This window comes from Phalacrocorax aristotelis, chromosome Z, assembly GCF_949628215.1.
Source record: "Phalacrocorax aristotelis chromosome Z, bGulAri2.1, whole genome shotgun sequence".
In the NCBI taxonomy this organism is placed as follows: Eukaryota; Metazoa; Chordata; class Aves; order Suliformes; family Phalacrocoracidae; genus Phalacrocorax; species Phalacrocorax aristotelis.
In genome coordinates, this window is record NC_134311.1 from 73,300,318 (window position 1) to 73,313,634 (window position 13,317).

The 13,317-nt window shown below is 41.3% G+C and overlaps 1 protein-coding gene across 8 annotated transcripts in view; it reads right to left on the reverse strand.

Moving 5' to 3' along the window:
- Positions 1-10,536: 10,536 nt before the first annotated feature.
- The window catches only part of CELF4 (CUGBP Elav-like family member 4), a 718,579-nt gene continuing 715,798 nt past the window's right edge, over positions 10,537-13,317 (reverse strand). For all 8 annotated transcript variants that reach the window (XM_075078980.1, XM_075078975.1, XM_075078978.1 and 5 more), the window contains exon 13: positions 10,537-12,770. The gene's annotated coding sequence lies outside the window, so the exon portion shown is untranslated. The remainder of the gene's footprint in view (positions 12,771-13,317) is intronic.

Sequence of the window (13,317 nt, forward strand, 5' to 3'; positions counted from 1 at the left end):
TATCTTGCTGTTTAGCAGCTTTTCTGGAAATGAATCAACAGGTCTCTCCATTAGAGGTTTTGAATGTTTTGGCCCCATCTGGGCTGACAAATGTACGTTTTGCAGGCCAGAATTCAATTTTTTTTTTCCAGTGAGGTCTGCTAGGGAGATGTGTGGGAGATTTGTCTCCCTCCTCCTTTTCCCACTAATTTCAAGTAGGTCAAATGCTACCATCAATGATCTAACTTTAGCTTTACTCCTTCAAATCCCCACCAGTCTCTTGGACTTGACTTTACAAGTCCTTTCATGTCACTTCACACTGTAGTGGGAGGATGTGAAAATTACGGGCCACAGGCAGGGTTCCAAAAAGTGCTCTCTTTTTCTCAGAAAAGGGCTGGCATCTTTCCACAGGCCTTCATTGTATTTTATAGCCATACTACAGTATTTAACAGCATAATTTAGTAAGTGTCGGTACTCTGTTGCGGAGTGTGGAGGAACCATCTTATTCAACCTCTGGTGACGTGCACTGATTCAAGCAAAGCACCGCGAGGTAACGTTAATGTTTTCTGGAAATGAAATTGGAGTCAGAAATGCCCTTATTGACCATCAGCATAAATACTGGTGTCATGCTGATCAGCAAGGAGGATTCAAGACCTTTTGCCCTTAAAAGGTGACTCTCATGTTTTAATTCATCTCCCACCAAAGTGCAGACATGCATTCCACTGGTTTATACCTGAGACAAAGATGGTTGGTTTTGTGCTGCTTTTCATGTCTCATGTTTCCCAGCTTTTGAGAACTAGTAGATCAGTTATTCACTATCATTGCATATGGTTGTACCTGAATGAGTTCTTTCCCTTTACAAAATATATGAAATTATTAAAGAAAATCAAAGCCCTTGACATGGATTAAAAATATATCCTAAAGGTGTCTGTAGAAGACCTGCTGCAACACAAAATCTCAGCAGAACTTTCCCACCCTTCCAACTACAGTGCGTCATTATTTCTCACATGTTTCAAATGCCTGGGGCAGATAGGTCTGTCTTGCATCCTAGACTGCCATCTGATTTATGATGTTCTAAGCATAGAGGGACGGGGAAACAGTGACTCTTCTGGGCTGTCAGAGACCATTTCATGCTTACCTCAGCCTTGCAGCTACCATCTGTCTTACCAGAGTATCAGAGAGGTCAGCTGTCAAATGGAGTAGGAAGAGGCAATGGTTACATCAGAAGGTGGTCAGATGTCATCTCCTGAAGATATTTTAATGAGTTCTCCAGCCCAGAAGGCTGCAATACTCCATCATAATTTATATCAGCTCTACTGGACTTTGTACTCAGAATTAAAAAAACCATTGAATTTATATAATATTATTCTTCACGCTTGCAGCCACAGTATCAAGCCCTTCCTGCAGGACTGGTGTAGTTTGATCTACACTGTACTGATAGCCAGGTCTAAGTTGAAGCTTCCTCTGCGTATCAGCCAAGGGGTAGTGACAGTTCCTCAAGCCACCCTTCTCCCAGCTTAGAGATGAGTTCTAGTATCAGGGCTGTGCATGCGTCATGTCCTGGCTTCAGTCTGTGGGTAGTAAGGCTGGACTTGGCCTGATGAGGGCAGGCAGTGATAAGCTGTCCACTGTGCAGGTGGGAAACCACCCCTTCTCCACTGCGTGGAACTGTAGTTACTGTGTGGGACAGGGTAGTTCCGCACAGTGTGCACTGAAGTCCTACTCCCTCTGACACCCCAACACTTCTTTGGGTAAATGCTTTTGTGCTTAGCACCCTTCCTACCTACATTGGTTTTCCTGAAAAGAAACCTGTTCCAGAAAGGAGAATAGCAAGCATGGCCAGAAGACAGGCCTGCTTTGAATAGAAGGTTGGATGAGAAACCCACAGCAGTCCCTTCCCATCAGCATTGCTGTGATTTGGGTTCTACATGTGCTCTGTGGGGGAAGTTCAAAGGGGTGGTGTCCATAGTGGCAACACATGCATATCTATAGCAATCATTGAAATATAAAATCATAGAGCACCCCTGGTTGGGAGGGACCTTGAAAGATCACCTGGTCCAATCTTTCATAGGAAAGGGAACCGAAATGAGATTATCTATGACCCTGTTCAATTGCAACTTTAAAACCTCGAGTGATGGGGACTCTACCATGTCCCTGGGGAGGTTGTTCCAGTGATTGGTTATTCTCACTGTAAAAAATGTCTTTCTTATATTGAGATGAAACCTTTCCTGGTGCAACTTGTAGCCATTGTCCCTTGCCTTCTCCATGTGACTCCTTGTGAATAGAAAGCCTCTGTCTTCTTTGTAGCCACACTTTAAATAACATATTTTATCTATAATCTTCACATGAAGTTATTGAAGCAGTCAGGGTAGTATTTTAACAAGAATAAGCCAGTTGGACAATGGACTCTCTTTTGTGTTTTTAAAACCTGCCTTTGTAAGCCTTGAAACCAATAGGAGGCAAAGGCATATGTAATTTCACAAATGGGTAAAGTGAAGTGGTGCAACCCAGAAACAGTGAAGAGAAACACTGCCATAGGCTAAGCGCTGGTCCATACACTTCTCAAGATGGCATGTGGCTTGGTAACTGTCCAGCTCCACCATCTGCAGAGACTGAAACTCAATTGCTGTTAACGAGAATGAAATGATGGTGATATTAGCATAATTAAAATTAGAAGAATCCTAGTTCAAGATGATTAATGCCCATGGAAAGTTTTGGATGAAGGCAGGAAAGGCAGATCCAAGAATGTTAGCTCAGACTTTATTTACCTGTACAATTTCCCCAGGTACAGGAGGAAATGTCCTCAAAAATAAAAAAAAGTTAATGTGGCTACTGACTGATATTAAATAAATGATGCATGTTGGCAGAGCAATAGATGAGAATAGCGGAAAACACATTGTGAAAGGAACCAGAAGAATTGCTGTCATAAATCTCCCCAAACTATTCTAGTCAGAGAGAGGCTGAAAACTAAGCAGGTTACTGGGAGCATAAGGAAGAGGGCTTTAGAAGAGACCCATAACTTTATAGGTTCATTGATGCAAGATTTGCCCATGTGTCCATCCGCTTAGAGGAGGAGCAATGGACAGCCAGGGGAAGGAAATGGTTGTGAAGGTATGATATTGCAACTTGGGTTGTTTGGCTTTTGAATTTTACTTTTTATTTGAGGCAGGTTAAAAGAGCTCCAGGTGTTCTCTCTAGAAAAAAAGAGATTAGAAGGCAACATTAATCAAGTTTACAACATATTCAAAATAGTAGATAAAGAGGAGAGAAAAAAATACCCTGAAATGTTTTTCTAATGAATGCATATTTTAGCTGAAGAATTCACAGGGGTCAACATGGAAAAAGACATGTATATATGCAAAACTAGGCTTAGGAGACAAAGTGGGATTATTTTCAAAGCTCATAAATAATTTAACTGCTGGAAGAAAAATGCAGAGGTTTGTGTTGGTCTTATTGCCAAAGCAATGACTTTAGACCTGATAAAGTAAGGGTCTAAAGGGTTTTTCTACACAGAAGAATGGCAGAGCATGGTTGTTTGTCCATTACAACTTGTCACACCAATCATGATTTTTCTTGGGTAAAAGATGGGCATGTTGGGACAGGATATTCTGGCTTTTTTGACACACTAAAATACCTGTATCCAATGCTAAATGACCTTTACATTGGAAAGAAATTGCAGTTTCTAGTTGACTTTTGTAAGGTGTTCAATAAAAGCAGTTGTAAATGTTCCTATTACATTTTTTGCTGCAGAAAGAGGCCATTGCTGAATGCTTTTGACAACACCACTTGCAAAAGCCCAGGAGAAGCTTCACAAAGGACCAGCCACTGGAAAAATTTGAGAAGCAGAGTGCCTCCTTCATTTGCATTTCTAGTTACCATGAAAATTGTGCAACTTCACAGTGACCAGGGCAGGTCATATAAGCGCTCCGTTATCTGTTTTACATGTGCGATTATCCGTGCCACTGTCACACCTGCTCAGCCTCCACATCAGTCACTTTGTACAGTTTAGTCATGCAGTCAAATGGCTGAAGTTCTCAAAGTCCCTGTTCCATATAATTTCTGTTCATGCCAGGTGAGAATGGGCGATAACTGGCCCTCCCACTCATATTTCAGTTTTGTTTTATTGAACGTGTCTATACTTGTTTTTGTCTTTGAAATAACTTTTCTGGACAGGGAGAGAAGCACTGACAGCCCTGAAACCTGTTTTCTGCAAACCTACAGTCTCTTTATCTTAAAGAACCTCAAGCCTCTTGGCTGGAAGTTGCTACTGCTCAGCTCAGGGAAGAGGTGCACAAGAACTACAGCATTTCTCTGTCCACAGAACCTGAACATGTGTGCACTCTCTGAGGCTATTTCAAATCGTAAGTACAAACCATGGCTAATCTGTTTTACTTCCCACTGTACTTGGCTTTTCTCCATTGCTGCCTCCCAGCTGAGATTTAGTGGTTTCCATCCTCACTGAACTGAAGTGTTTCCTAATTCAGCCAGGTGTAATGCTTGGTCATGACCATCTGTCCATCACCTGTGAGACAGACAAAGCGAATCTGTGTGCACAAGCCCTGGAGGACTAATCCCCAAGAAGTAAGATCTCACTCTTTTAATGGCTTCTCTGCTAAAAATGCAACAAAAATGCAGCTGGGCTATCGAGCAGTCTGACCTAGGACAGACAAAAGATTTCACATAGGAAAGCTTACTGACTAGCTAGATGGTCAGTAGTTATCACTAGTGGTCTGGTATAGAGGCAAAGCAAGGCCCAGTCAGGCCACATTTGCCCTCTCACCCCAGCTGCCCCCAGCTGCACACTTTTCTTCACCATTTGCGGTTAGTGGGGAGGAAGTTCTCCTTTCAGTCTGATAGATGAAAACCCTTCCTAAAATTTGGCATTTGGTGGTATTAGCCCTTTCAAGGAACGAAAAATTCCCCAGTCCCCAATTAAACTGGATCTGGACTGTAAGTCTTTCAGGCAAGTGTGTTGCTTTATGTGAATTCCCTACCTCTAGAAAAATAAAACACCTTAAATGTCCACTATTTCACTCAAACTCACCTCTCTCCCAGCACTGCAAAAGCTTGGTAGTCAAGGGGAGAAAATATTTACTTAGTAAAGCTTTAAGATCAGGCTTTTGGGATGGAAACTGAAAGAAATAAATAAGCCAGATACAGGACAACTCCGGCTTAAATGGCAGAGCTTAATCTGCAAAGCCAGGTAGCTCTCTAATTCTTTATCCTGTTTTGATTTGGACTGCTCTGTGCAACCCAACCATCAGAACAGGAGTTTTGACATTCACCCACCAAACCACCTCTTGAGTGGGGTGCTCAGACTGGGCACAGGAGCCTGATAACTGGTCCCACACATAGGGCCGGCTTGCTATGTGTCTCATTCTAATCTCACATTTCTTCTCATATCCTAAACTTGGCTGCTTGCTGCTTATCAGCTAGCAGATGTATGGATAGGGACTCAGACCCTGTTTGTGTTTGGCATTTGGGCTCTGGAACGCTAATGCAGATGTTCTGGTTGGCTGCCCCTTGTGGTTGGGAGAGTTGAGGCCAGAGGGGCAAGTATCTCTTTGTCATCAGGCTCCTGGCTGCCTACCCTCAAACCAAACAAGGCTGCTCCCCAGAGACAACTCTAGTAGACTTGCACGAAATGTGCCGCAAAGTTAGTTGAACGATTATTATGTGAAATTTATGTGCTCCAGCATGCTCCGGGTTTGCACCAGAAAGCAGCAATAATAGAACAGACTAAGCGGAAGGAGTTAAAACAGGAAAAATTGAGCTGACACTTTTCATCTGTGCTTATATGCCATTGTAACAGTGGCTGGTGGCTTCTATTGGCGTGGCTAAAAGAAGATATTGCTAATGTCTAACACTTGATGACAGATGGTTCACCAATACTGCTAGGCCCATTGTCTTGCTTAATAGCTCTTTGTTCTAGCTGAAAGAAGGTAATCTTTTCTTGTAGGAGTCGGTAGGAGGATCTGTGTACAATGTGCTTTCTGAAAAATGTTCCAGTTTTGGAATCTGTTCTGTAGCTCACTGAAGTGGAATCGTCTCACTTACCCTCCGGAGGAGGGGCTCACAAAGGCGACATCACAGGTGTGATGCCTAATTTGTGGGTGCTGTGCTATCTGGTAGGACTTGCAACACTGAATTAGGCAATTGCATTCTATGTGCTGTGTATGGAAAATGTAAAACACATGATCTAACCTGCCTCAAATGGTGAGGAGAAGTTTAGGGCCTCTGTCTTTCTGAGAAGTGCCCATTTTTGGGATGTCATGCTGTAGCTCCCCACTGGGGAGAGTTAACCCACCCAACCACCAGCTGCCTTCAACCTTGTCTGTTCGTATCTCTTCTTTCTGAGAGCTGAAGGCAATAGCTGCAGCCCAGCAATGCATACGCCCCAAGAGAATGCCCTGAGCAGGAGACTAAGATGTACCAAGAGTGGAGTCTTGTGTCCCTTTTTCCCAGTGAGGTGTCCTGTATGCTGTAGGACATACATCACATTCATAAGAGCCTAGGTCTCCTAGGAGAGGTTATGGAGTCATTTGCTCCCCATTTCCATTTCTATTCTTTCCGCCTTTTAAACAAAATGAGGCAGATCAATGAGAGGAATTGTGTATACCTCCCTGGACTGCTCTATGACTGTATATCAGGGACATCTTTGACATCATGTGAGTCTCAGGGGACAAATCCCAACCTCCAGCTGAACAGAGGAAGGTTCTGAACCTGTGTTTATCATATCTCGTGTGAATACAATGCACACCACAAGGCTGCTGTTTACAGGAAAAGGGCATGCTTACCTGTATGTGTGCAAGGAACCTCCTTCCCCAGTCTGTGCTCGCTTGAGATAATCCATGCCAAGTCCAGAACTTACCAGAATGACACCCAGAATTCAGGATGGTTTATGAATGCCTTGGTGAGAGGATGTTTCCTACCAAGGTGTTTTTTGCCACCAGAACCTGTTGTGTGTTTACCAGTAATGGTGCTATACATGTTTCTTAGCGGCGATGAGAGAATATTTAAAGTTGGGTTGGCACTAACAAATGTTTGTAAAATACCAGTGGTGAGTGTAAGTGTACAAAGAGACAGGGCTCTGACCAACCTGCTCTAGCTGAAGATGCCCACCCTGCACGGGGGTTGGACTAGATGACCCTCGCAACCCAAACTATTCTATGGATCTATGATTCTATGAGACACCAGAGTGACCTCATTCCCTTGATAAATGACCTCATTCCCTTAATAAATGGAGCACAAAGACTCTGATTTGGTACCTTCCAAATATTTTTTGGAGATGTGTTTGCTCTATTGTGAGTGCTTACTGTAGTGAGAGGGAAGCTATGGGATTGAAACATCTTTTAAGGGCTGATTTCCTCAATAAGTAGGACAGCAGTGCCATTCTAAAAGGCATTTTCAGATTGCACAGCTGGCTAACTTGAGACTGCAGCCTATTCCTATTTCATTGGCTCTGGAGTGGTAGAACAAGCCAGGTAGTTTCAAAAGAAGTTTGCTAAGGGACCTTGCTAAGGGACCTTCCTAAGCAACATCAGCAGCAGCTTCTTTCTCCAAGTGATGCTGTGCACAAGCTTGCACAAGCTACTTGGGCAGCATTTTCACATTGCGCTGAACCACTCAGATTTGTGTTTCCCCATCTGCCAAACACCTGTGATGTGTCAGTTCATCCTGGGACGACAAATGCGACTTCTTGCATGCCTCTAGACCCATGGGGTGGTTGCTGCCCTTTTGTGTTTGGGACCAGGGGAAAAGTGCTGTTGGAAACTGGAATATTCAAGGTGGAAAAGTCCTCATCTTGCTTTGGAAGGGCATTTCCAAATGGTATACAATGTTAGTTACATGCACAGAAAACAGGCAGAGCTCTGTCACCTCTTTCAAAGCCCAGATCTTTTTTTAATAAAAGAAAGTTGTGTAATGGACATCTGTGCAGAGTGGGGATGGGGTGGAAGTGAGGAAAGGAATTGTTTCCTCTTGTGTGTGCAAAGGAGGAGTGGTTCTGTGGCTATTCAGGAAATGCTGATAAGGAAAAGTGACTCCAGGAAGGGATTTACTGCTTTCTTAGAGACACAGAAATGTGATTAGTGGTTGAGGTGTCTCCATGGGACTCCAGAAAGAATGCCTGCAAACCATGCCTTGTACTTATACCAAGTATAGCTATTTATGGGGATGCGATTGCAGTTTACTGTAGTCACACTGGTTCCATGGAGGACCTCATGAAGGATGGATGTTTGACCTTTAATAAACCTTTAGTTTCATGTGATGTGATTTAGCAGCTACAAACAAGAGAAGAGTCAGCATCAAACAGCCAGTAGCTTTTGAACCTCTGCAATAGAGTGTTCCTGATCTGCTGTATCCTGGTGCAGGTGGACAGGCAGCTATAGGCTTTCAGATTGGCTGGGCCTCTCTCTTCATTTTCATTGTTTCATACCGGGGTTTTTCTTTGGGTATTTGCCAGCCCCAAGAATACATTCCCATAATGAAACAGGCCCGCACTGCAAAGCTTTCTTTGCTTTACAGCACCTCCAATGTAAAAGGGTGAACTTTCTTTGGAAAGAAGCATAGACACGCCACACGACGAACAGTTGAATCTTAAAACAGGGCTGGGATGTCTGGACAGCCCAGAGAAGGGTGTTTAAATCAACCATAAAGCCATATCTACATTTGTGCCTCAGCCCATCCTATTTTAGTCGCTGTCTCCACCATAGCCAGACAGTTGAGCGTGGAAAGTAAACACCACTTAGTTCAGGCAGCAGTGTGGTCACGGCAGTGCTTTATTCCCCAGAACACCAGTGTAAGTGAAACTCCAGTGGGCTGACAGAGTTGTGGTGCCTCCCTTCTTCTAGGGGACTGGACTTGGAGACTTACCCACTCTTGGAGCTTGTGATATAATGCAAGGGGAAGTGCCAGGAGAAAGGTGAGGACCTCCTGTATCACTAGTTGTTCCTGCTGGCTCTCATAGCCAGATTCCCCAATCCAGTAACCCCAATGGTGTCTCTGCAAAGTCAAATATTTTTAAGGCTCACAGAGACAGCTTTCTGTCTTAACTCTGTTAAGTTTTCTGACGTCCTCTTGGGGGCTGGTTTCTCCCCGGCACTGGATATTTTATCTTCTGTGTGTTGCAGGGTACCTGCAATAAGACTGTGAAATCTTGCCTCACAGTCATCAGCCATCAGCTCCCAACTGTGTCTTGGTGGCCAGGGGTGTCCCCAGCTGAATGCCCCAGGGATGCAGCCCACCTTACTCAGATCATATGGCCGTGTCCTTCCAGATACATTAGGATGTACCTCACAGTCCCAAATCCACTGCAGAGACATAGCATCTACCTCAGGGCAGGTAAGGGAAGGCTGTAGGGAGGTTGATGGTCACAAGGGAGAGTGGGAAAGGCAGCCTGAGAAATGTGGAAGGAATCAGGCAATACTGTTTATTGCTACATTTGCTAGGCCACTGTGGGAAATTCAGCCTTCCCTATTTGTTGTGGGTTTTTTTTTCCTCAAAGGGTGATCTTCAGGAGCCCTCCCTCTCAAACTGGCCCAGGTCAGAGGATGTGTCTCTGTTCTCTTCATCCCCACAGCTCAGGGCAGGATGCTGAATGGCCTTTGGAGCAGAAACCTCTCCTTACTGGAGATCTAGCCCTCATTTTTTAGTTCAGTGATATCTGAGGCCAATTCCCACAACTTTAGCCTACTCAGCCCCCTACAGAGCATCTTCTCTGCTGAAAGGCAGAGATGGGGTTCATGTATGTGCTTTTCTGCATTTGCTTTTACCTTCAGACGAGAAGAAAACACTGACCATATTCCCTCTTTGTATTCACCACCTGATTTGCATTTCATTTGTTTCTCTAGCCCGGAACAGACATTAGTAACTCATAATAATAATGATAGGTGTTTCTACTAATAGAACTCTTTCCATCTGTGGAGTTCAAATTATGGACAAGCACCATTAGTCCCATTTAGAGATGGATTTAGCTGGTGCAACCTGTCCAAATGCAGATGCGGCTGCAAGAATCAGGAAGAAATTGCACAGATTTCTGATTTCAGCTCCAGCCTCGGCTCAGCTAATCTGGTACAGTGATTTCAGGGAGAAAAAATATAATCATTCAGAGAAAAGATGCGAGGGATGCTCAGGAAGAAATTGAACCTCATCTCTGGAGACTGCTGAATTTTGCAAAGTTGTCCCAAAGCAGCAAAAGGAGCGATGTCCCGAGCTTTGGTCTCTATTCTTATCAGCATGAAAAAACCATGAGTGCGAAATCAAACAACAGGCTTCAAATGGGAGCTACAATGACTCTGATTTGTATGTACCATTATTTGATCTTCTAACCTACTAGGTTTAAGGTAAACCACAGTGGAATATCAAGCAGACATTAAATGAAAGTGTCATTAACTCAATCCAATGAGATATGTTTTATATAACAAAGGGATTTGTTCTGATACTCAAACAATGTATATTAATGAAAGTGTTGAAATAGATTCATTTTGTTCTCAAAGCAAACGCATTAAGGAAAGCCATCAAGAAGTAAAGAACATGGCATTTTTTTTTAAACTGTGCTTTATTTAGGGCTAAGCTGGAAAGCGTCATTCAATAATTACAGAAGATTACAAGGAGTTTTAGGGAATTGAGAGTGAAAGAGCAGTTGTATGGAACTGCAGCTGCGTTACACATCTGTACTTCCTAGCCGTGGGCTCAGTCTGGCTGTCCTTACTTGGGCAAAATACCCGCTACGTCCCAGTGGGAGTTCTGACAGAGTAAGGACTGTAAGATCAAGCCCAATAGGGAATTAAAATTAAAATAAAATTATAAAATAAAAAGAAAGAGAAAGGAAGAAAGTCTGAGATCGAGATAAAAAATACTAAGAAAAACAAGCAAGAATATTAAAACAGAGTAAAACCAAATAAAGAATCAGAAACAATTATCACACTGGTCAATTGATGCAAACAAGTGTGAATGATGTAAATCAAGTTTTAAGACTGTGAAAATAAATTATAATAAATATGATATACTTTAAAATATATGTGTTCTTAAATAATTAATTGTTTTTTCTGAGTCAGATTTTTAAAGCAATGTCTTATTTTTTAACTGCTCTAAAGTCATTTACCAAAGATAAATATCGTGCTTTCATTAAATAGTTTTCCTTGTTTTTCTCTATCATTACAATTAAAAGTCCTACAAAATATGCAAATTTATTTACAGAAAATCAGAGCCAGCATCTTTTATTTTTTTAAACATCCCCCTGTTTTTCAAAATTCCTTGTAAACAGTTTCAGAAGTTCTTCAAGAGATTGTTTCTTATTTTATTGTTTGGTTGTGGTTTTTTTTTTATTATTTTATGGTTTTTTCTTTTTTTTTTTCTTTTTTTTTTTTTTTTTCTTTTTTAAGATTAAGGTTCTAGGCTAATTCCTTGCCCTGAAGGTTTCTAGAGCAAATATGGAAGCTACTGAAGCATAGGATGATGGGAATCTTGCGGACAGCAGATCATGAAGACATGAAGCGTTTAGCTGTGTTTTGTTGTTCAAGTTAGAACTAACGTCTGATAAAAAGACAGCTGTTTTGTTTCCCATTTGCATTGTCTACAGAATCGAGTTTTGTTTTGTTTATTTTTTTTAATAGCTGGAATGTTTGCAGTTTAAAAAGCTGCCAACATGTCCATTTATCTCCTTTTTCTCCTTGATAAATAACAGCATTCAACAGCAATTGGCAAAGAGTAGGAATTTATGCTCAATCTAAACTCTACAAAAATTACAGTTCTACAACATCTTTGTTTTTAGCATTAACGCTAACTTCTATGTAGTATTTTTTTTTGCCTTTTTGTTTTTTTTGTGGTTTTTTTTTTCTTTTTTTTGTTTTTTTTTTATGTTGTCTAATTTTTTTCTATTATATAGGTATTTTAAACTTTCTTTTTTTAAATTCTGTACAACTATTAGGATTTTAAATGGGGAGAGTTAGAAGCATTTACAAACCTTTTCTGTTTTCCATTTAATATCAACCATCTTTCCTTTCTTTTCTCTATGCCTTTTAATGTAATTATTTATGTATTTATTTATTTACTTTTTTGCTTTTCATAGATATCCATCTTACCTGCCTTTAACAGCACAATCCTTACGTATTATACAGAAAACCATATGAAAGCTTCATAGACTCTAATTAATGTATAACCAAAGAACCTCCCAAAGTATCAAAGAACTATTATCTTGCCATTTTAAAAGCATTTAAGCATTTTTTTTTTAGTTTTTATATATTTCTTATAATCACTCTCAAAAACTGTTTTAGGAACAGCTCAGAGAAAAGGAAAGAACTTCCATATTTTACATACAGCTACAAGTCTGCGGTAAAAAGTTTTGTCCTTTGGTCCCTATATAGCTAAGGAATGACAGATAAAGATGCTCAGTGACTGTTACCATGGGTCACACATGGTAACCGCATCCTTGGTGACAAACAGGCACTCCTTTGTCAGTATCCAGGTTTGCATCTCCTGTTTGAAGAAAAGCCGCTGTGGTGATATCAGTGTCTCTTCAGAAATCCTGGTTGATCTTGTTCCTGTTCTGATTTTACTTATGTGTTTGTTTGTTTGTTTTCAAGCGCATGTCCTTCGAAGTCAGCAGATGTGATACTTTTCTTGAAGAAATGTTACAGTCTAAACAATCAAAGAGAGAATAAGTCTGAAGTCTTCAGCTTGATTGATATTTGCTGATATGTCAAAGGTGTAATCCAACAGTTCCCGTTTTTTTTTTTAATATATATATACTTTTTTTTTTTTTTCTAAATGTGGCCCATTCAGCTGCTGCCCTAAAAAAATGAAGAAGATCATTGCAAATTAAATCAAAAAGGGGAGGGGGAAGTAGGGAAAGGGGGGGTGGGTGGTATTTGGGACAGGGGGAAAAAGACCTAAAAAATAAAAATGAAATTAAAAACAAGCCTGTTCTTTTGGGCCCAATCCTGCTCCTGTTGAAAGTAATGGGTGTTTTCTTCTCCCTTCAATTGGGACAGGATGGGGCTTCTGGTTTGGTGTTTGCTTTTGGAGGCATTGGCTCTGATTGTGCTCCCACTCAAAGTCAACAGAAAGAATCCCCTTGACTTCAGTGAGAACTGGATCAAACCCAAAGTGAGCAAGGTAGTCACGATCATGATAGAGAAAAATACAATTGTTCCTAATAGTAATAATAATAATAAATCAAAATAACAGTAAGGCATGTCTACATAAATATAGATCACTATGTTTGTGCAGATAGCTGCATTTTAATTATTTTTAAGTGCCACTTTACAATGCCAGATCACAATCTTGCTTGGTGGGCTTTTGTAGTGTGAAAGGCATCAAGAAAGAATTGTTCTACAT